At 38.5% G+C, this 21983-nt stretch overlaps 1 pseudogene; it reads right to left on the bottom strand.

Annotated features, from left to right (window-relative positions):
- Positions 1-4388: 4388 nt before the first annotated feature.
- On the bottom strand, positions 4389-7883 carry LOC118721910 (annotated as a pseudogene).
- Positions 7884-21983: the final 14100 nt, after the last annotated feature.

The raw sequence follows: 21983 nt of genomic DNA on the forward strand, positions 1-21983 counted from the left end.
GCTATATTGACTAAGGACCTCTATGTCTGAAATTACTTCAGAACTGGGGCTGGAGAATCTCAGAAAGTACTCACACTTGGTGTAATCATTCTCCCTGGCTAGGGGAATTTCCACATTTCCATTGGTCAAAATGTAAAGATTTAAAAATATGGGGAAAACTTTATTTCCTACATTTTCAATACATTTATGATAAAATGCACGTGTAGTTCATCCTCCAAATTTATATTGCAACATTCACAAGAGCTATGACTGAATAATTGAAGTACCTGAAAATGATGGCAAGACAACAAATATAAGATTAATCATAAATATCTTATAACATAAAGAAAAATCTTATATAATAAAAGGTTAATATGCAAATTGACTGAATGGCAGAACAACTGGTTGCTATGACATGCTCTGATCACCAGGGGGCAGACACTCAACACAGGAGCTTCCCCCCGGTGGTCAGTGTGCTCCCACAGGCTCATAGCTGGGGAGCAAAGCAGCAGTAGCAGTAGACTCTCCTGCCTCCGTGCAGCACTAAGGACATCCGACTGACGGCTTAGGCCCACTCCCCATGGAGAGTTAGCCTAAGCCATTAGTTAGACATTCCCAAGGTCTCTTGGACTGCGAAAGGGCACAGGCTGGACTGAGGGGACCCTGCCCCCTGAATGCATGAATTTTGTACACCAGGTCTCTAGTGTATATATAAAATTAATTGGGATGTCTTTGGGTAGTTAGAGCTATAAGTTTGTTTATTTTTCACTTTTTATTTTTCTGTCTTTAAAATATGAATGTATCATTTGAAATTGGGACAAACACATTTAAAAAAGAAATGGGAACATTTATACATGCAAAAATTAGCTACATTATTAGGCCAGTAATATTCCTTGCATTAAGGACAAATTGTATTGTTAAGCATTCAAAAATAAAACAAGACAACATTGTTGTCCTTGGAGGTACTGTAATTTTAAAATAGGAAGAAAAGAGTTAGTGTCTCTTGGCTGGTGGGCTCCCTCATTGATTTTCATCTGGAGGCTAACAGATAAGTTCTTTTCCACTCTTTAGTACTTATATAGTTTGACGCAGACTGAACACTTTCATGGGGCATAGAAAAAACATGTCTCTAATCTTATGGACAAACATGTATGTACATGCATAAATCAAAATACACACACACACATGCACACAACATGCTAATGGCTCTGTCACTTGGGCCACCACACAGAAGCTAATGGCATGCTGATTCAAATAACTAAGGCTAGCATTATTTCTGAGTTAAGATAGCAGTATGAGCATAAGCATAATCACACAATTCCCTACTCCTAAATCAATTAAATAAATATACACATAGAAAAAGCAATTTTCATCAGCAATATAAACAGAGAAGGTATTCCACACCAGAAAGTTCTGTTTGAGACCCATGGGATATATTGAGGGAACCCAGAGAAGGAAGCCATTTTGACAGAAAGTGGTGTTTACAGGAAGTTAATGGTAGTAGACCGATTCAGAACTGACACAGGTACTCTAACTCAGTTACGGCTAACATTTTATGTGATTGAATGTAAAGTCAGACCGAGGAACTATTAGGAAATATAACAGCTGGGTTTCTCCTCATCTTGGGAGATGGCTATCTTTGTTATTCCATACTGATGTAAGGCAGCACCTAGATGTTTTCTAACTGAAAGAAATGGATCAAATGGAGAACAAGACTTATTTGTGAAGGAATTAATGAGGCTCTTGCCCTATATATCCTGACATGATTGGTGGCTCAGAGCAGAAGCTTTTAGATGACAACGTTTCTGATACAAGTTGTTCACTATCTGAACTAGTATCAACTGATTTTGTTTATTTTTATTCCATGAAGTCATAGATGCAAGCTGGAAGAGAGAAGGTGGTATACTCAGAGTAAGGACCATGGACATTGGTTACTTATGTAACTTACTTATACCTCCATGTCCTGCTCAGGCATGGTCACACAAATTCCACTTCTATTTGATGATAGACTGATACTGTGTATGCCCAACTTTACAACTTAGTGGATCATATAACATGCTTTTCATGATGTGTGCTCAATCTGCACAGTAAATTGGTGTCCTATAATCAAGTGTTCAGTCTCTATTTAGGCCCAGAAGTGAATCAAGAGCAGTTTCTCAAAAGGAGGGTAGTTACCTAAGGATGATGGTAGGACCTTGCTCCAAAATCCTAAAGTCCTAAAAGGTGATTAATCTAAAGGAGCCTGCCAAAGGGATGACAAGCTTCATCCCTATCTACACTGACACTTTAAGCACCATTAGATCTGATGGATCATATGACGCAAGTGACAGAGCAGTTTTCACAACTGCCTGGATGTGCTTTAGAGTTTTCTCTTATTCTAGCCCCCATTCAAAACAGATTTTTTTTTTTTCGGTCACTTAGCAATAGGACAGAGTAATACACTGAGGGAGATATGTTTTCTCCAAACCCAAGGAGGCCCACTACATTTTGTGTTCCTTTTTTGTTTTTTGTTTTTTTGAGATGCCGGATGCAACAATTTATCCTTCATCTTAGAAGGGATTATCCATATTCATCACATCACTGGATCCATGAAAATTTACTGTAATAGAAGCACCTTAATTTCAGTTGGGCTTAGGTCACTCTCTGACACCCAGATATCTTACCAATAAGTCTAGAGTACTTGTTTTTTTCCTTCTCACTAGGTGCAATCAGCATAATATTATCAATGTAATGGACCAGTGTGACAACATCTTCCGGGGGGGAGGGGGAGATTTCAAGGTCTCTGGGAATTAGGAAGTGACATCACCAAGATGGCAGAGTAGAAGACTCCAGGCTCCATCCACTTACAAAGATAAAGAATTGGATAGTATTCCATAATGAAAAATGTACCTGGGAGAGACCAGAAGTTAACTTAAGAGGCTTCAGAAACAAAGTATAACAGAAACCTGAAAATAACTGCACAATAAAGGGTAGGAAGAGAAACTTCCTTTGCCTACATCTTTCTCTCCTATAAGCTGGCACTGTTCAGAATCAAGAGGGAACTCCCAGGATCAATGGAATTCCCTGAGTGACCAGCTTTCCCATCCTTCCATGGTATTGCTCAAAGAACTCACTTCAGTTTCACCTCACCCAGAGGCCAGCAAAGCCGAGCATTTTGAAAATAGGAACAAGGAAGAAGGGCAGGGTAACTAGCATTAGCCATGCATCATAAGTATGGTGACAATCCCAGTAGATTTTGCTAGTAAAGACCTTAATAGTCCTTGTGGATGCTGCAGACTCCCTCAGGTTTCATCACTCATGACCCCATCACAGACCCCAGAAGAATGGCCTGCAGAAGACTCCAGTACCTTGTGCTGAAGAAATCAAAGGCCAGCACAGTGCTGCAGAACAACTACATATTTCACCTTGGAATTCTACCAGTTTTTGCATTTGCAGACACTAACCTGAGCCCCTCCACCCCAATGCTGCCTTTCCCCCCTCTCATTGAAGCCCAGGCTCCATACTGGCAGCTAGCTTCAGCCTCTGAAGCTGTGTGCATTCAAAATGTCAGTCTCAACCCTTGCAGCTGAGCCCCCACCACAGTGCATGCTTTCATGACTAGCTCTTGTAGTTATGCATGCACCTGCATGTTGTCAGCCTGACTCTTGTCACTGGACTCCACACATATGCATGGTGAGATTCTACAGCCTCATGGATGCAGGCAGAGAGCCAAGGCCACATAGTTGCTTGTGGGCCTAGATCCTTCCCTATCTCCTCTCATTGACCTACCTCATTAGGCTCACTTAAAGCTAGCAAGCTGCAGTTCTGCACTTGTGCAATGCAATCCCAGATCCAGTTACCATCCTCCATTATCATGTGTGTGCCTTGAGAGCCTCTGACAGGGCCACTGAAGCTGCTAGTATGCATATAGTTGAACCCAGCCCTCACACTTCCAAAACGATACCCCTATCATCTGAGAAGAGTTGACTATTCCTGACTAATGTTAACCCAGCTAAATGGTGCTCACAAAAAGTATGAAAATTCATTTACACACCTTGCTTCACTCAAAGTTCTCATATTCAGGTACACTCAAAGTCCTGTTTCAGTATTCATAAGAGAAAAAAATATATTTCTAGAAATAACCAGTTTTCTGTAAGACTGACTTTCATAATACCTTTTATTTGGGGAAGAGGGGTGGTGTGTGTGTGTGTGTGTGTGTGTGTGTGTGTGTGTGTGTCTTACAGAAAACTTTAGTTTTTATTTCATGATCATAAACTTAACTCTGCAATCCAGCTAGATTGGGAAGGGCTAAGGAAATTATGGAACCCAAATGAGCTGTGGTGAGAGCACAGAGATTAAACTAGTAGAACATTCCAAGCAGATGGGGGTGTAGGGTGCTCTCCTGAGCTATAGAAGGAATGGTCTGGTGGTTAAGATAAAACACAAGTCAAATTTATTAGAGTTGTCCACAGTCAGCAATGGTGATCTTCTTGCTAGTCTTGCCATTCCTGGACCCAAAATGCTACATGGCCGTCACAATATCCATGCCTTCTTTCACCTGGCTGAAAACTACGTACTTGCCATCCAACCACTTAGTCTTTGCAGTGCAAATGAAAAACGGAACCTTTGTGTTAGGTCCAGCATTTTCCATGGACAAGATACCAGGGCCTGTATGTTTCAGGGTGAAGTTCTCATTCTCAAATTTCTCCCCATGGATGGACTTGCCATCTGTGCCATTATGGTGCGTGAAGTCACCACCCTGGCACATCAATCCCAGAATAAGTCTATGAAAACAAGAACTTCTATAACCAAATCCTTTCTCCCCAACACTCAGAGCATGGAAGTTTTCTGCTGTCTTTGGAACTTTGTCTGCAAACAGCTCGAAGGAGATGCAGCCCAAAAGCTTGCAGTTGAGGAAGGTGTCAAAGAATACAGTGGGGTTCACTATGGCTGGTCACAGACAGGGCTGTTCCTGGGCAGTGGCATCTGCATAGCCGGGAGTGTTTGTTTAAAGCCATTTTCTTCCTATAAACATCAAAAATTATTTGGCAGAGATGCCCCTGCATTTACTAAACAGGGATAATGCTGCCAGACTCAGTGGCCTCAGAGCTCTGACTCCTGTATTGCCATCATCATACTTTCATCTCCCCCCTCCCCAGGACTGGCAGAGTATGACACATATTAGCATCCATTTGTTCTTGCATGCTCTTTTCCTTTGCTCCTTTACTGGAGAAAAATATTTAAATTTTCTTCCCATAATTTTTAAAATATATACATGATACTTTATTTTCTTTTTCCCTAGAACTCTGAAAACATCTGCTTTGGCTCAAAATCACAACGGACTGGTTAGCACAGTATTCTAAAACAAACAGGCTCCAGTAGGTAAATATTCCATAGATAAACAGAATCTATTTTCCATGTTAATCCTGTTAAAATCCAACAAGAGAGCATTTTGCACAAGCATGTCAATCAATTAAAAAGGCAAATATCAGAGAACTACAAAATGTCAGAGCTGGAAAGGGCACTTGCAGGTCATCTAAAACAACCTCCATGTTTTTCCATATGTAAAACCAAGGTCCAGTGAGGGTGGGTTGCCAAAAAATTCATTTAGTTAAAAACAGAGCTGCATGCAAACCAGGAAGTGTAATGTCTGTAACTTAGTTTGAAATTTATCCAAAAATAAGATGGATTGAGAGATGGATAGAGGGATAGAAATGATAAATCAAGTGCAGTAAAATGTTAATGATAGGATCTATTTAGTTGGCAAGTTCATGACTGGTCACTGTATTGATAAATACTTTCAACTCTTTTTTTCCCCCAAAAATATATTTTATTCATTTTTTATAGAGAGGAAGAGAGAGGGAGAGTTAGAAACATCGATGAGAAAGAATCATCAATCAGCTACCTCTTGCACACCCCCTAGTGGGGATGTGCCCACAACCAAGGTTTATGCCCTTGCTGGGAACAGAACCCGGGACCTTTCAGTCTGCAGGCTGCTGCTCTATCCACTGAGCTAAACTGGTTTTGGCAATACTTTCAACTCTTGCCTATAGAGCGTTGGCCTGCTGACCGAAAGGTCCCTGGTTGATTCAGGTCAAGGGAATGCACCTTGGTTGCAGGCACATCCCCGGTGGTGGGTGTGCAGGAGGCAGCTGATGGATGTTTCTCTATCATGGATGTTTCTAACTCTATCATTCTCCCTTCCTCTGTGTAAAAAAATCAATAAAATATATTAAAAAAAAAAAACACTTTCAACTCTTCTGTGTATGTTTAAACACTTTCAACATAAAATGTTAGGCATTTGAGCATTACAACTACCTTATGAAGCTGTAAGCCAATTATATTGAAAATAGATGCCTCAATAGGTTTGGTGGATGCATGAGTGAATGCTGGTGTCCACAGTCAAGGTAAATAAACTAATGTAGACTCCTACTAAAAGAAATACACTTATACTTCTTTAAGATGCATTGCAGGATCCAAATAGATAAAATAGTTTTGATTTAGTGAGGAATCTTGCAATTACAGGTGAAAAATAAAATCACCCCAAATTTGCTTAAGCAAATTAAAGGACTGTATTGGTTTCCATAAATGAAATTTCCATGGGTGAACTTGGTTTGATCCTGGTTATCTGCACCCAGACTCTCCAACTCCTGGTTCTGCTCTCTTTCACATTGGTTCCATTTTAAATATATATATATATATATATATATATATATATATATATATATATATATATATAATTATTGATTTTCCACAGAGAGGAAGGAAGAGGGATAGAGAGCTAAAAACGTCGATGCGATGAGAGAGAAACATCGACCAGCTGCCTCCTGCACACCCCCTGCCGGGGATGTGCCCGCAACCAATGTACATTCCCTTGACTGGAATCGAACCTGGACCTTTCAGTCAGCAGGCCGATGCTCTATCCACTGAGCCAAACTGGTTTCAGCTGGTTCCATTCTTATTCAGGCTTTCAAGGCTCTCTATGCCTCCTGTTTATCTCAACAAGTCCAAACCCAGAAGAAATGAGAGCATGACTGTCTCAACAATAAAAGCAAAAGTATGAAGAGTGCATTTCACTTGTTCAGTCTGAATTGTGTGCCCATCCTTAAACCAAAAACAATTTGCAAAGAGATTGCAATATTCTAATTGGGTGTCAAACCATGAAAATGAAAAGTCACACCACAGGTTTGTTGTCAGAATATCTCTTCGATTGTTGAGGAAATTGTCTTAAGGTCCAAGATGGTAGCAAGGAGTAGAGGCCCTATGTGACCTATATTCCAGTAAATTCCATAGCATATTTCTGATCTATGAGATTCCTGAGATCAGAAATCTTTCTCTCCAAGGGAGTCACAGATGCAGATGGTGAAAGTGGCCCATTTCAAGAAAGATGCACACAGCTGGATCTGGGTCTATAAGTGTTCCTTGGAGAACAATCTAACACTTGAAAAAAAAATGAACTTGAGCTCTTGTGCACATGAAAGCCGGGCACCTAGAAGAAATGATAAATTTGGGGTGTTAAATAGGGTTCTTGAAATCAAAGACACTCTTGGAGCCATATTCAAAGAAATCTTAACTATTTTTGCAAGCCAGATTGAAAAGAAATTCACTGACAGTTCTTACTTCTAGATAATTGAACTAATTTCCAAATACATTTAGGAGTAGGTGTGAACTATTTCATCAAATTTTATTACATTAACTGGGCTACTTATTCAGATGTGATGATTATATAATCAAATGCACTATTCAAACAAGACCATTTTTATCTTTATAATTGTGAATTAAATTAGGCAGAAATGTATGAATGCTGTAAATTACTAGAGTTCTCTACCTAGTCTCCTTCTCAGAATAGAACTGCTGGACCCAGTAATGCTATTCAACAGGGTCAGGCTGCCAGGAGCAGTGCTGAGGTTGCCCACAGCTGTCATGTGTGGAGCTCGAGTGCAGCGACCAAACAGCCTCCAGAGAGGCTCCCAGACTACCACCGGAGGACTGTTTCTTACGGTCATGAGAAGAAGGAAGGCCAGAAACCAAACTCAGAACAAGTGTATGGGGACAAAGTTTTAGATAGTCCACAAATTTAGAGCAAGTCATCAATGGCAAAAGAAGGTGCCCTGTACAAATCCTACAGATAAGGCTGCTGGCAGTAGATTGAGCACACTGGTTAAAGCAGTGAGGGTGAAGGGAAATGCTGACCAGTTCCCAACTGTGTCTGGCAGCATGCTCACAAATCTAATTTGATCCATATAAAAATATATAGGAATCTCTTTCACAACCCACGTGTAAAGAGTTCCAATTCAGGATCTGGGTTCTGGAGAAGGGCCGCACATAAATGAAAATACTAGAGACTTGAAGAAATTCAATTTGGCGACATGGGGGCCCAGGTGGTAGTCCAACTCTAGTGGGAGAACTACTACTGCTCTGGCCCTGTTTGGGGAAAAGATCTTAAGCAATGTAAATAGAAATTTACATGTAGCCCTTAGGCAGGAAATAACAGAAACTTACATGGGACAAACAAGGTGGAGGCTGCTTCAGCTAACAATGTCTCAACTAAAGGGTGAGTGGTTAGAGCAATTAAGGTTGTTGACGAGCCTTCCTGGCTTCCTGTCAACATCTCTTTTTAGTGAAACTGATTTGTTTTCCTGCAAAAATACCCTTCCATATCCAGCCTGACCTTAGCAGTTATTTCTAAATGTGGAGTGAGTTGCTACATAGAAAATGACTTGAAAAAATATATAATGTGCAAAATTAGGATTTTAAAGGTGTCTTGATCCACATATTTGCACCTGCATTATGCCTGGGTACAAATTTTTTAATGTGCTCTTTTCTACATTTTTCTATGTTTTCAGGAAGGCCAGGCCCATCTTTTGTTCCAACATGACCAACAGGTTGACAGTCATGGTACATGCACAAATAAAAATTTTTTACATGGTACATGTAAAAAAAAAAAGTGCTTTCATTCATTCAAGAACTACAGAGCATCTACACTATGCCAAACCTCATGATAGGCAATAGGAATGCACTGGTGAGTAAAAGTAGATATAAAGATGGGAAGCATCTGGAGGTGGTGCTGACAGATTAGGGGCCGGTCAGTTACAATTAAAAGTTTGGTCTTCATTCTAAGAGCACTGAAAGGCTTTAGAAAAATCTGAAATTGGGAAGGGAGTATGATGACATCATCAGATTTGCATTTTCCAAAGATCAGTGTGGCTGCTGTGTACAGGATGGACTAAAGAAGGCAAGGGGGAAGCAGAAAGATCAACTAGGGAGAAGGTCACCATGGTAGTCCAGGGAAGATAAGATGGCTTAAACAAAGGAGTGATTGTGGAACATGACATATGATTTTAATGCCAAAATTTTCAGGATTTACTTATAAATTAGACATTAGGGGTCTTGGTGAGGAAGAATGAGGCATTAAGGATAGCATCCATGGGAGTAACATACAATTTTACTTAAAAGCAAATTCACTCTCTTTGTAGGAACTCCTATAGCATACAGACAGAGAAGCCCAATATTTGTAGTATCCCTCACATCTTAAAGACTAGTCACACATATATATTCACTTTACAAACCCATTAGCTTCAAGTAAAAGGCTCTTACATTTTTCAAAGACAGAAGGACATTCTGCACCAATCAAAGACAAATAATGAACGTGATGTTAAATAAGGTTTAGTACTTTCTTCACTGGATGTCATGTTTAAAGATTTAAGTTGTAAATGCAGGAAGCCCTAGGTTCTCCTTCATTAACTCTCATGGATTAATTATCCATAGCTAAGTCTCAATTTTTGTTAAACTTATTTCAGAAGCAACAAAGCAGGCCATAAGAAACTGGCAGGATATTGAAATTCATGGAACGTATTCCAAGAAAGTATTTCATCTTAATTAACTGGGGATAGGGAAATCAGCATGATGGGGAAGAAAAAAGCAGCAATGTCACAGTCAGGCAAAACTAAGCTAGAGTCTTGGTTCTCCATCTAGTGGGTATGTGACCTTGGAGCACATATTTCTATAAGTATTTCCTTATGTTTAAAATTCATTTAGAACGGGACTACATCAAAATAGAAAGCTTCTGTACAACAAAAGAAACCATCAACAAAACAACTGCATGGGAGAACATATTTGCCAATGTTATCACAGATAAGGGTTTAATCTCCCACATTTACAGGAAACTCATACAACTTAACAAAAGGAAGATAAACAACCCAATAAAAAATGGGCAATGGACTAAATAGATACTTTTCGAAAGAGGGCATAAGGAAGGACAAGAGACATATGAAAACATGCTCAAAGTCACTAATTATCCAAGAGATGCAAATCAAAATGACAATATGGTATCATCTCACACCTGTCAAATGGCTATCATCAACAAATCAACAAATTACAAGTGCTGGCAAGGAAGCAGAGAAAAAGGAACCCTTGTGCACTACTGGTGAGAATGCAGACTGGTGCAGCCACTGTGGAGAATAGTATGGACTTTCCTCAAAAACTAAAAATGGAACTTCCATTTGACCCTGTGATCCCACTTTCTAGGAATATTTCCCAAGAAACTATAAACACCAATCAGAAAGGATATATGCACCCCTATCTATGTTCATAGCAGCACAATTCAGCATAGCTGAGATTTGGAAACAGACTAAGTGCTCATCAGCAGATGAGTGGGTTAAAAAATTGTGATATGTCTACACAATGGAATACCTTGCTGTGTAAAAAGGAAGGAATTCTTACCATTTGAATCAGCATGGATGGAACTGGAGAACATTATGTTAAGTGAAATAATCCAATCAGGGAAAGATAAATATCACATGATCTCACTCATTTGTGGAATATAATGAACAACATAAACTAATGAACAAAAACAAATCCAGAGACAGAGAGGCATTGATCAGACCCTCAAACCTCAGAGGAAATGTAGGGGAGGGTGGGGATGAAGAGGAGACATCAATCAAAGGACTGGTATACATGCATATAAACCTAACCAATGGACATAGACAACAGGGGAGTGAGGGCCTGAATGGGGATTGGGGGGCAATAGGGGGTTAAGGACACATATGTAATATTTTAATCAATAAAGAAAAAAATAAAATTCATTTAGAAATACATGAAATACAAATTGTTATAAGGATGCAATTAGATAAATCAAACATAGTTTCCTTATACATCAATAATGAGTACAACAGTACCTACTGTTCAGGATCATTGTTGGATTGAAAGTAAAGATAGTAGTAATAAAATATTAAAATATATGGCACATAAAAGACAATACATCAGAGCTATTAAGACAGAGGGAATACCTTGGAATTGTTATACATAAAGTAAAAATATTATTGATTGAAAAAAAATCTCATTATTCAAATAAAGCTGAAATAAAACTAGTTCTTACCCCTTTGATAAAATTCTACTTTTTAAAACCAATATTTTGTGCAGTTTTTATAATATATTTTTAAAATAAGTTTTATTTATGATGTGATCATTTTTTTAAAATAACTGTTTTCAATACTTTGTATTTTCTTTCTTTTTAAATATGTTTCATTGACTTTTATATAGTGAGGAAGGGAGAAGAGACAGAAACATCGATGAGAAAGACAACAATTGGCTGCCTTCTACATGCCCTCTACTGGGGATCTAGCCCACAACCTGGGCATGTGTCCTGATGAGGAATGGAATCCAGGACCTCTTGGTCTTTGGGACGATGCTCAATCCACTGGGCCACAGCAGCTGGTCTACTTTGTATTATCTTAATGGCATGATATAAAATTCTCAAATTTACCTGATTTCAAATGGTACCTTATCAGAGCTGTCTTCACGGATTATCCTATCTATATAAACCAGTGCCTCTTCCTCCATCCAATGCACAGATAATAACTTCATCACCATGCCTCTCCTCACCTCCTCTACCTTTATTGTTCTCAATAGCAACTACCGCCAACATCTGACATACTGGGTAATTACTTGTGGACTTGTGTTCTATCTTTCCCCATCAGAATGAAAAGTTCAAGGTGCATAGGACTGTTCTGTTGTTTTGTTAACTGACTTATCCTTGGCACCTACAACTGCATCTGACATAGTGTGGGCTCCAATAAATATGAACTTTTAAAATGAATAATAATATTTGTGTCTACTTACCAAATAAAAATGCTACTTTTCACATGAATTAATATGACAACAAACTTTCATAGAATCTATTTGAATTTTACATTTAACCTTTTTCTTCAGCTCCCATTTCCTATAACAAGGCCAGAGAAGGCTTTAGCTCTATTTTGTAATCAAGTAAATTGAAGCTTAGACAAGGTATGTGTGCCATCTTTTATCACACAGCTATTGAGTGATTTCCTCATCGAAACCTGATTCTAAAAGAAGCAACTACAATTGCAGTGTCAAAATGCAGAAGTCACTTGGACTATGCAAAATAAGTGTTTCGTTTGTATCTGTCATAAATGAATTGCTTGCTTTCTAGTTGAATTTCAAGTTTCTTATAGTAATGAAAGTATGCAAATAATGACTTTTTCCTCACCCTGCATTGCAAAGGTTAAGGGCAAAGAATGAACGCCTGCTGTGTGATACTGCTTTTCACCAATAAAGCAAAAATATGTGGTGCTCCACTTATAAATACTTGCATAATAATAATGCATGATAAATGAAAAAAAGCCTGGCTTCCATCTGACAGACAGTAGCAGCAGTGTTTGATTAAGGTCTGTATTTTTCCTTTCACCATAGAAAACGTGTTTTGCTAAAACAATGATTTAAGGGGAGTGTTGGTGGTCAAGTCTCATAAATCCCACCCTGGAAAAGCTGGAGAGTAGGCAGACCTTGGTTTTTGTGTGCAGGATGCCTTTCCATGTTGTACCTTCACCACTGTGATCATTCCCAGGCAACAAGAAGCTGCTTAAAACACCCATTGCATCTCCTCATGGCTTCCTCCCCTGCCAAATACCCAGTGTGGACCCATCCCTCCATGGAAAAAAGAAAAATAAGTTGAAAAGCTGGTTTATGCTGAATTGTTAAGATCATAATAATTCCAGAATAATTTTGGATTCAGCTCTTAGTGCAAAATCAGGCCCCACCACTTATTTGCTGTCTGGCCTTGGACAAGTTACATAATTTCTCTTTGGTTCATTTTTCTCATTATGGAATGGAAATATTAATAGTACTTGACAGGATTGAGTGAAGACTCGTGTGTGTGTGTGTGTGTGTGTGTGTGTGTGTGTGTGTGTGTTTCTTCGTGCCTCGAATTTAGTGTTAAGTATTTGCTATTAAAGACATAGGTCATAAAATGTAGTAAAAGAGGGGACTGATCTGATTTTGATTTCTGTAATCTGGGCATGTTACATCATTTCTCTGAATAGGATTTCTTATTAAAATGGATATACTCCCTACTTTATAATGTCAGATTAAGGATTTATAATATTGTACGTAAAGCTGTGGAATATTATCTGAAGAGCAGATGTTTCATATAGCATTAAATATTATTATTTGAAACATAAAAGGGGATTATGGGTTGTAGTAATGCTATTCTAAAGTAATCATTGGGATAATGGTCTTGAGCAGTGCTTCCATTGGAAACCTTCAAGGTATCTTTTATAAGAGCAGCATTAATGTTAGAAAGTTTTGTTTTTTATTCTATTTGAAGCAGATCATATTTTCCAAGGATGATTACAGCAGTGCCTTTTATTCCAGATGCTCTTTTTACTAAGTGACCTGGACCTCTTGAATGTCTCTTCCCCTTGAATTGGGGCTTTGCCTTGGCCTCTGGAGAAATTATATGACTTCCAAAGTTAAATCATAAAAATGCCATGCACTCTGCCTAATTGCTGGGGACACTCCTGGAGAACTTCAGCCACCAGGTAGAGTGGAACTGCCCTGAGGCCGCCATGCTGTGAGGCGGCTCTAACTAGCCCATGTGGAGCTGCCCTAAAATTCTGTGGCTCACTGAAGTCCTTCCTAAACAAGAATGGCTCACTGAAGTCCTTCCTAAATTCTGGAAGCTCAGAAACAGTGAAAAATAGGAGAACCGTTGTTATGTTAAACCACTAAGTTTTAGAGGGGTGTGCTATGCTGTTTTAGATAACAGATTCACAATTCTGTGTTTCAATTGTGTTTTGTTGTGTGAAAATATTGCATATGATATCTTACCATTGTATCTCATTTGACAAATGTATCTCATGAAAGCAGATCATCTCTTTTATGGCTGAGGAGATGGACGATCTGAGAAGTTGAGTGACTTTCCAGAGATCACACAGCCATGTATAGTGGCAGAGCAGGCAGGCAAACAGTGATCTTCCAATTTCAAGCCCCAAAGTTGGTCTGTTCATATTACCCACCTCAGAGTAAAGGACTTTGAGAAGAACAGCATGAAAATTGCTGTTGGTACAGCTTTTCCTTGAGTTCCAAAAACCTTTTATAAAATGAGATCATGCAAGCAGATGTGATTTACTTCAAGTTTTGCCTAGTGTTGGACTGATAGATTTCCATAGTTGGTACCATAAGGATGAGTTAGTATTGTATTAACCACTTGAAATGAAAAACGGAAGCATGTTCAATATTTACATTTCATTTTATTAGATCTTAGTCATTTTATTGTTCAATTTCACATTGTAGTTTTATGATTTCTCATTTCCATGAATATTAATTGGAATGACAAATGTACTCAGTGATTTAAAGGCACATTTTAAAAGTATTTGGTGGGAAATTCAATTCGGGTGATATGTCCTGAAAAACAATCTTTTTATAAAAGTGAAAAAAATTCCTGCCATGTCATTCTGTACTCTGAAAATACGCAGTGAGAAAAAGTAGCCAATTAAAGAGCATAATAACTGCTCTCCTTGAAATTCCTACATGTAATTTAAAATGCCATGCTTTTATTTCTTCCTGCATATTTTCAACAACAACAACAAAAATGCTTGCTTTCCCTCCTGATGATCCTGACCATTGTTTCTGAGTGGTCATGGAGACTGCAGGTTGTCTACCGAGTGCAATAAAGTGAGCACCAAGAAACATCTCTTCTGTACATTGTCACATGCCACACCCTTCTCTTGGTGACAGCCCAGAGAGCTTCAGGGTGAGCATGGATAGAGTATGGGACCAAGGACTTTGTAATATTTCTCCTCTGAAAGTTCCCCAATTCAGAATTCTAGTACTTCGGTACTCTGGATTTCTTTCCCTTCAGTGATTGTTGAAAAAGAAACATTTTGAGGATAATCTCAGTTGAGATTTTAGTTTTATGGCTGTTTTTAGAAATCTCTGACATGCCACTTCCTGAAATCCAGAATGGCATTACCAGCCTAAGATTAGAGAATACCAGTGCCAATAGAGCCCCTTGAGTTCACTGATTCCAGACTCTGACAAATAGGCCAACTGAGACTCCAAGAGAGGTAGGACCTTGTACGCAGTCACATCATAAACTGAGGGCTGGCTTCCCCTATGTCCAGAGACTTCTTCTGCTAGACCTTCTTTGCTCAGTGAGTCTCTTTTATCAGCGTTTGCCACTGGGAAAGTTTTACCCTGCATTCTTACCTGAACATATCAACATGACAAGGAACAAATATATAATTTTGTGTTCCTTTTTTATGCAGCCCATTGTCCTTCAGAACCTTTACTAGTCATACTCCTGTAAGCAGGCAGTGATAAGACTGTAGAATTCACAGATGTAACCCCAAGGTGACTGAACTCAAAGATGTCCTGTTCCTATCTTATGCAAATACCTATCTTTTCTGATAACTCTTTGGCCACATATGGGCAAGACTGTGGGTAATGGAAAAAGCTATTTTCTCCTAAGACTGAATACATAAGGATGTCCCTAGGCTCTGCCCAGCCCAGATAACCACAAACTCAAGCACATTCCTTTCCTACTTGCCTCTCAGGTTGTTTTAAGTTGAAGAAGAGGAAGGAAACTTCTACTAAGGACTACCTCTCCTTCTGGGTAAACATTTCTTTTAATCTTTCTTTTTGGTTCCTGACCTGCCTCTTTGTCTCTGGAATATCTAGTGGGAGAATTTTCTTGGCTCAACATGCACTGTTGTGGGTCAGGCCAGACCCAGTCAGGATTGAATGAGAGCCTCAGGATCCCATTTCCTACAGAAGGAAGTTGGGACATTCCTAAAGGAAAAAAAGTAATGTTTTAATTAAAACTCTTAGCTTAATTTTTTTAAAATTAACAAAAATAGAAATTAGCCATTTTTTATCACTAGTGAGCCTAGCCTTTGGTATGATCTATATGGGACAAATAAAATTTTTGAATAATAAGATTAACTGGGTTATTCAGGAAATAAATCTTTGATCTGAGGGGGAAAATGAGTTTTTGTGCAGGCTCAATTTAGCCATATTCTCCTCTATGTAAACCGTATGTAATAAATAGTGCCTCATTTCTTCAGTGCCTCAATTTTTTGTTAAAGACCAAATGGAATTAACTCAATTCAGCAGTGGTATTAATGTGGCCCCAAGTGAGGTGTCACGTTTCCCACCATGAACTCCAGCACTGAGATAAACTGTCACAGCTGCAGGGATAAGCAATGGACCCAGGCCAGTCAGCATGTATAGACATGACTACATGACTACAATGTGTGTAAAAAGTGCCCTTGTAAAATGGAAAACACTTAAGTAAGCAAACAATGAACCCAGAGCTGTTCACACACTACATACAGAGAAGTCCTCCAATGCAAAAACAACCCTATTGTAAATTTCTCCATGGGACCACCACACAATAGACACAATATATACATTGTGCTGAAAGCAAGGAGAAAATAAGACATAATTGTCTCAAATTTGTCATTTCATGTCTATCAGTTTTAAGATTTGCAGGACAATCCTATAATCAGTGCTTCTCAAACTTCAGGATACACAGGAATCAGCAGGGAATCTTGTAACAATGCAGATTCTGATTTGGTGGGCCGAGTCCACTGTAGAAAACAAGTTCCCAGTTCATGCTCAAATTCTGGTCCACACACCACACCTTAAATTTCAAGGCTCTAAGCTTGACCTTCTCAACCTTGTGCTGCAGTACTGCAATGAGAATTGATATCCACATCCCTTGGACACTTGGGCAGGAATCAAATGGAGCCTCTGGCAGTAAAGTTTATCTTAGTGTGTTGTGCAAGTGTTATCCTTTTCTATGTGTGCACTATAGGGAAAGGGTTTGGAGGCACATCTCTAAGTAGTAATGGAAGTTCAACATCATTCCCATTAGCAATACATTATGCCTAGTACTAATCATAATGATAATAATAGTTACCATTTATTGTCCACTTACTATTTGCCAAAAACTATGCCAAGTACTTTACATGACTCAGTCATAGAATCCTATAACAATTCTAACATATACATGGTATTATTAGCCCCTAGATGACTTACTACTGTTCCCGTGGCTTTTCACTTTAGATATTATCTGTATAGTAATGATTCTCAAATTTATATCTGCAACTCTGACTTCTTCCCGAACTCTGGTTGTATTATCCAACTGCCTACTTGATGTATCCTCTTGGAGATGCTCAAAATTCATAGTATATCCTAAGCACAAAACATGCCCCTCTTCTAAGCTGCTTCTATTTAATTCCTCCAGCTAAAAATATAGGTGTCTTTTTTTAACTTCTCTTTTCCTCACATGCACTCCATTAGGAAATACTGTCAGCCCAACTTTCAAACTGTAATCTGAGTCAGTTTCTCTCTATCTCCTCTGGCACCATTAGCTGTGGCTTGGATCACTGCAACAGGCTTCTGGCTGTTTTTTCTCTCTCTGCTCTGTTCTTTGAGCAGCTTTGGTTGTCTAGAGGTGGATAGCATGTTTGCAAGTGGCAGCTGGTGAGGCCAGAGCAGAGGAGTTGAGCCAGATAATAATAGCAAATATTTGCATGACACTCACTACGCTCTAGACAACTTTCTAAGGACCTTGCACAGAATAGCATATTTAATGCTTTCAGTAACCTCCCAGTCATGTTCTATTGTTACCCCCGTTTTACAGATGAGTACACTTGCTCAGTGTCTCCCAGCTAGGGAACAGTGAAAGCAGGATTCAAACCAAAGCTGAATGAGTCTAGAATAAGCAAATGGAACTTTTCTGCTCTGCTTCCTCTAGAAAGGTTTGTGTGTCACACTAAGGAGCATGCACTGTGACCTGAAGGCTAGGGAAAGGGCCATTAAAATTAATAAATCCACCAAGACAATTATGTGGTTGTTTTGTCTACAGAAAAGTACACAAACTCAAGTAAATTATTTTTTAACTAAATTGGTAACTTCAGTGAATTCAATAAAAATAATCAAGTTGCTTTAGCAAATCGCTTCCCTTGGAAGTGGTATATTTTGTGAATTCTGCTGGTCTGTTCCTATATCCTCCAGAAAGTGTCCTCATGGAAATGCATTGCTGTACATCAAGAACATCTGTCTCATGCTTCCATATATATATCGACCAGTATATATTTATACTTTTCCTCAATGTAAGTTCTAGTTTGAATAAGAAGTAGAAGAATAGGAATACCAATTACTTTCATGACTATAACAATACCTTGTGTATTCTGAAAATATCTCCCAAGGGATTTGGCTTATACATAACTCATCTCTTAGGAAATAAAACCTGGAATGTCATTCAGTACATTTCTGGCAGTGATCAGTCAATGCACTATGCTAATAAAAGAGTTCTATTCATGCCAATCACTTGCCTCTGAAGATTTAGGGGTAAAGTCACATAAAGAGAAGGTATATGTTCCCACGGCACCTTATGCTTGTGACTCTTTAGCGCAGACCACATTATATCATTATGGTCTGTTTACTTTGCAATCTCTTCCACAGGACTGTGAGCTCCTCCAGGTCAAGAACCATATTTTGTTCAGCTTTGGATCCCAAGCACTCAGCACAATGCTCAGAGAAGAGTGAGTTTTCAGTAAACTATTATGGGATAAATAAAGTGGCATTTGACATGGCTGATCACACCTTCCTTCTTAGATACCATTTTTAGTAGGCATCTCAGATGCTCCTCTCTCCTGGCTTCTCTTCTACATTCACTGGCTATTTTTTTCAATCTCCCAAAGTTCTACACTACCTCTTTTGTTGAATTCCCAGTCTCCTGACTTTAAATGCCATCTCTAAGCTGACTATTCTAAAATCCAGTGGCTTCCAAGCACATGTTTAGAATAAAATTCAATTTCCATACAATTACTTAGGGGCCCTCCATAGCCTGCCCTGCCTCCCCACATCTGACTTTCTCTCAAAACGACCACTCACTCTCTCCCCAGCTCACTCTATTCCAACTACACTGGCATCCTTGATGTTTGGGGGAATATACTGACCATGTTTTTGTCCCTTGGAATGCTCTTACTTTATGTCTCATTCATTCAGCTTTCTTATCAATACTTATTTTGAAGGGAGCTTTCCCTAACCATCCAATATTTCTCCCCCATAAAGTTCTGTTCCTTTTTACTCTAAATTATTTTATTTTCAAAGCACGTATCACCACCTGATATGTACTAGGATAGTTGTGTGTGTTTTTCTCATTCCCTCCTTTAGGCTATAAGCACCATGAGGGCAGGGACTGCTGGTATTTCTGGTACCTAGAAGAGTTCCTGTACTAGAGAGGGTACCCAATGAGTATTTATTGAAAATAAATGAATTAGTAGAAATGGCAGATTCTAGGAAACAATTGATGAGTTGCAATTTATACTTATGGATGGCAAAACCAATTCCAAATCCCAAGAATCTGTGAGTTCAAACTTCTCTCTTCATCTAACTTTGTAGTCAGCTAAACCATTGACTCTGTCTTACATATCTTTGTATTTCTAGTGCCTGGCATAGAACATGAGATACGTAAGGTACTTAATAAATGTTGAATGAATATGCTTTACTATTAGAAAAAAAAAGCCTAGGAATTTCAGTGTGTACCCCCTGGGTAGATGTGAGACAGACTTGTTAAAGGTGATTGTAAAACACTTTACAATTGTTGGGTACCAGGGCCATGCTCGGTAGCAGTTGGATTTTCATTTGATTGGAGCAGCTATTAGTACTGTGGCTGTTTCAGTGATCTGATTTGTCCACAAGGGCTCCTTCAGGTGGCTCTAACAGCCTTTCCTTATGAAGAATTGACCTGCTTGCCTTGGCAGAATAGGAAGATGGGGAATCTGATGAAATCACAGCACTGCTTAAGAGTTAAGTCCTATAAAGCTTCACATTTACACCAGACTAAAATAATTTGGGATGACCCAGAATCATAAAATCTGTTGTCAAACATATACAAAAGTATGGATGAGTGTCAGGAAATTCGGTTAGCATGCACAAATACTTATTTTCAATAATTGTTTATCAACATGGAAAAGTTCATGCTCTTAAAGAAGACATATACTCATTTGTTAGATTTCATTATTATAATTTGTTTTTAATTTCCTGAATATAATTTTCTTTAACTTCCTATATAAAAGGTAACTACTGTATAATAAAATGTGTTATTCAAACAAGAACTCTTTGAAAATGAAGGGGGGCTCTGATAATCATTTTAGCTGATCAAAGGAGCAAATTGAGACTGCCTCAGCCCATCTGGGACATCGGGTCTCTATCTCTAAATGTACTTTGATAAGCTCTTAAGTGGAAAATTTAGTTTTAGAAAACTCGGATTTCGGTTTGTCTGACTCATGTTCAGGTTGTAAAAAATGAGATAACCAATACAATTATTCCAATAACCTGTATCATATATACCAATACTCCTTTTCCCACAAGGGTTAGAAATAATGTCATTTATGATTTAGAAACATGTTGAATATCATGTTTGACAGAGCAGAAAACTGAGATTATGCAACCAGCCTAAGGCCCTGATGATCAGTCAAGAAAACTAGGAATCAAACTCAAGTGTGTTTTTGTTCTTCTGATTGGGTGTTTCTTGCTTCCTCATATTCTAAATCACTGATTTGGTTCTCAGTATAATTCACAATTATAAAAAGGTTGAAGAAACTCAAACTGTTTGTCCTTGTTAATTTTCTTGTCTGTTTCTCTATTTCCAAGAATTTCCCAGGAATTTTCCTAAGTTCTTAGTATCATGCCACATTTAGACATACTAAACTGCAGAGGTAATAACATAAAGCCAAGATTTTACTCAGTTTTGTCCTTTTATTAAAATTCTCTGTAAACATGCTTCCCTTTATTGCCCTGACCAGGAATCAAACTATCAACCTTTTGATATACAGAATGATTCTCAAACAATTGAGCCACTCTGGCTGAGCCCCTTATGTCCTCTCTTATTCAGTCATTCCCCCCCATCCCCCGGTATCTTGTATCTATTGGTTATGTTTATATGCATGTATACAAGTCCTTCTGTTGATCTCTTACAGCCCCACCCTCCAACCTTCCTTGCCTTTCCGCTATAGTTTGACAGTTAAATGTTTTTTGTTTGTTTTTTACCTATATATTTTCCCCCATTTCTTTCCTTTAAAAAATCTTGCAATTGCAGACTAGAAATAAACAAAAATATATATAATAAAAAACATTTGAGTCCCAATTTCAATGTCCAACAGTTATGAGGCCCAGTTTCAATGCCAATTAGTTCCTTATGTGTACATGTCAGCAATGATATCTGGATGATGGACAGATGGTGGCAATGCAGGTCCAACCCTCTCTGGTTTGGTCCTGGGCTACCTGCAGCAACTCTGACTGCTAGCGTGGCCAGGTGTTGTCAGTGTCTTCCATATCTGGACTGTTTCTCCTCTTGTCTTTGTGGTTGGAGCAGACCTGACAACACCTCTCTGTTGCAGGAATCCCCATAGTCTTGGAGTAGTTTTCTGAAAATATACAAACATATTCTCGACCAAAAGTTAATAAAGGAATCTTTTCTATAAAATTGACTTGGGACCCTTTTTATTTTTGACCAAATGATTTTCCTTTGGCTTATTTTGACACCATGTGTGATTTTCATGGGTGTCTTGTTGTTAGCATTACAAATGAAAATTAATTTTCTACAGTAAAAATTTTCTAGATGTAATTTACTTACAAAATATTTTTCCATACATGATATTACCCTACTATCCCTCCTTTTATTTTAAATGGATGCTTTTGTAAATTTTGTA

This window comes from Pipistrellus kuhlii, unplaced genomic scaffold, assembly GCF_014108245.1.
Source record: "Pipistrellus kuhlii isolate mPipKuh1 unplaced genomic scaffold, mPipKuh1.p scaffold_m20_p_19, whole genome shotgun sequence".
NCBI classification, from domain to species: Eukaryota; Metazoa; Chordata; class Mammalia; order Chiroptera; family Vespertilionidae; genus Pipistrellus; species Pipistrellus kuhlii.